This window comes from Cyprinodon variegatus, unplaced genomic scaffold, assembly GCF_000732505.1.
Source record: "Cyprinodon variegatus isolate N-32 unplaced genomic scaffold, C_variegatus-1.0 Scaffold268, whole genome shotgun sequence".
In the NCBI taxonomy this organism is placed as follows: domain Eukaryota; kingdom Metazoa; phylum Chordata; class Actinopteri; order Cyprinodontiformes; family Cyprinodontidae; genus Cyprinodon; species Cyprinodon variegatus.
This window is the reverse complement of record NW_015150721.1, coordinates 358615-360457: the sequence shown is the minus strand read 5'-3', so window position 1 is coordinate 360457 and position 1843 is coordinate 358615. Positions and strand designations below refer to the sequence as shown.

The following is a 1843-nucleotide window of genomic DNA, read 5'->3' as shown; positions in this document are numbered from 1 at the left end:
CTGTAAAATGCCTTGAGATGACATGTGTTGTGAATTGGTGCTATATAAACTGAATTAAATTGAAATAGGGTCGACAACAAGCTAGTGCAAGCTATGTTCTACCTTCATATTTTGACCATAAAGTTGATTAGAACTGTTTTAATATAATATATTATTATTATATAATACTGAGGATTTATTTAGCAATAGTCTGTGCATGTTTTGAATTGGTGCTATATAAACTGAATTAAATTGAAATAGGGTCGACAACAAGCTAGTGCAAGCTATGTTCTACCTTCATATTTTGACCATAAAGTTGATTAGAACTGTTTTAATATAATATATTAATATTATATAATACTGAGGATTTATTTAGCAATAGTCTGTGCATGTTTTGATAATTGGATTTTCACTGATCATTAAGATATGTCACTTTCCTGTTTTTTTAAAACATAAAATAATCTGCCGAGTAACAAAAGTTGAATATTTAAGTACATAGTTAAAAGATTGACAAGCAGAGATAAAAAACAGCATATCGACTAAATAAAGGTTAGGGCAAAGAAAACTATTTTTAAAAATGATGCGTCATTTTATCCGCATGATATCAGAAAAGCCTCAGCTTTTATAGGAGCTGTGATATAACAGACTGATGAATCATTTTTGGCAGCAAATACCGAGGTGAGGAAGGTGAAAATATGAAAGGGAAAATCAAGAAAAAGTTTTTTTTGTATCCCTTTTGTGATGATTATAGGTTTTAAACGAATAAAAAATAAAAAAAATAAATTTCTGTTACCACAAAGAATCTCACCAATTTTAAAAAATTCCAATCAATCACTTCCTTGGTGTGCTTCTTTATGTTAAAATAATAACCAAAACTTGTACATAGCAAAGCATCATAAAATCAAAAACTATCATTCGGGCCATAGATGACTGAAAAATTGAGCAAGTGGAGCATCTGACTCCCCTTTTTTAACATTAGGAAAACAAAAAAACAAACTCTCCCTTTTTCTGAACTATAGAAACCTGATCCCACCTTAAAGTGAAACAAACTATCTACCAACTCTGTATGTTTCCTAAATTTTCTCTGTGTTTTTGTAAAATAATCAGGTGACAATGATCCAGATCGCAGCTTATTGTTTCATATAAAAAAAGTTATTTGATATTTCTGTTGTATTTTGATTTCAGAAAGCAAACATTAGTCATAAGACAAGAAGAAGCAATATGTTTTAAACATTGTCTATCATATAAAGAAAATATCTAAATTAAAACTGCCTTTTGATGTTGTAAATATGAGGAAAAAAAACACAGATTGCATATATATCTGAACAGGAAGGATGCTGCCTGTGAGGCAATATTGAAAACCATGAAGGTGGCACTAATTATTTTATGATGTTTCTAAGCACAGAAGCTTTTTCTAAAGTATTAATGTGACAAAAAAAGGGATACTCCAACACAAAAAAGAGCAGGACCAATGTAATAGTGCATCTCCATATTCACAAGATGATTAAAAAGCTTATTTCTATAATATTATATAATTTTTTTTACACACAGGAGAGATTTTTGTTTGCTTATCTTGATCACAGTAAGCTCATGAAAACCCAAAACTCTGTTTTTAAAAGAAATCTGCATGTTAAGGTTTTTAAGAAATAAATGTTGACTGGTATAAAAATATATGCAATTTGTTGCTTAAACACGTTTTTTCCTTCCACTCAACTTTCCAATCATGTTTCTTTTACTGGCTGTAGATAATTTCAGTGACCTTTAGCCGGCTGCCCTTGACTGTGTAGATCAGCGGTCCCCAACCACCGCCGGGCCATCATTTGGCCGCATAGAAAAAATAAATAAAATATATATATAATTTATC

At 30.4% G+C, this 1843-nt stretch overlaps 1 protein-coding gene across 4 annotated transcripts in view; it reads right to left on the bottom strand.

The window, feature by feature from the left end:
• sipa1 (signal-induced proliferation-associated 1) overlaps positions 1-1843 on the bottom strand; it is a 66658-nt gene that overhangs the window by 24550 nt on the left and 40265 nt on the right. The window lies entirely within an intron of this gene.